Source organism: Brassica oleracea, chromosome C3, assembly GCF_000695525.1.
Source record: "Brassica oleracea var. oleracea cultivar TO1000 chromosome C3, BOL, whole genome shotgun sequence".
Classification (NCBI taxonomy): domain Eukaryota; kingdom Viridiplantae; phylum Streptophyta; class Magnoliopsida; order Brassicales; family Brassicaceae; genus Brassica; species Brassica oleracea.
The window spans coordinates 38,060,607-38,061,664 of record NC_027750.1 but is presented as its reverse complement, the minus strand read 5'-3'; positions in this window follow the sequence as shown (position 1 = coordinate 38,061,664).

Here is a 1,058-nt window from a genome sequence, read left to right as displayed (position 1 = left end):
TTTCAATCATAAAAATCTATAAATTTAGATGCCAAAACTATGAAAATAACACATAATAAGTGTTTAGTATAGTATTAGATCGCAACCGTTCAAATATAACAACTCATTAAAATATTTATGTATGCATATCATTGTTTTCATAACATCTCATCTTAACACTCATATACTTATACAATCATATTCATATAATCTTATACTACAAAAAATGTTGTTGTGTAAAATCGTGTTATAAAAACATTTTTATTGTTAAATCTTTATGCAAATACTACATATATTATCAAAGATTTGGATTTTGCATTTAGAAACTTGTAATCAACACCCTAAACACTAAATCGTCGGAATTCCGTCGGAAAAAGTCGTCAGTATTCCGTCGGAATATACTGACGGACACATTCCGTCGGAATTCCAATTTGCCCGGGAGAACCAAACCGTGTGAAAATTTTCGTGAATCGCCAATTGATATATTTTTAATTATACCGAAGGAATACCGACGAACCCGTGTCCGTCGGAAACTTTAGATATAATAACCCTTCTTTTTCCTTCGTCGTTATTTCCGCCTCTCTCTCTCAAACATCCTCTCTCTCACGGCGATTTCTCTCTCTCTCACGGCGATTCCGGCCCTTATCGACCTCCCATCACCGGCGAATCCTCTTCTCAACCCTCATATCTCTTCCCCAAACCCCAAATCATGTAAGAATCATCCCAAACCTTGTTTTATCTCAATTGTTTAGGGTTTTGGAAGTTAGATCTCGGATTTTAGGTTGTTTGATTGAAAATTTTAGGATTGAATGGATAGTTTAGGATATATAAGTTAGTTGTTTGGATTGTTGTTTTAGTTTTTTTTGGAATTATTTTTTTTTGTTAAAATTCAAAACGTTTTACTATTTTTAAAATGTTTTTTGATTTTTAAAAACGTTTTTCAAGTTTCCAGTAATAAAATATGTATAATAAAATGTTTTTAAAATTTTTTAAAAATATTTAACAACATTTTTCTATATTTATAAATTTTTTATAATTTTGTATACAAATATATATATATAAATCATGTATAATAAAAA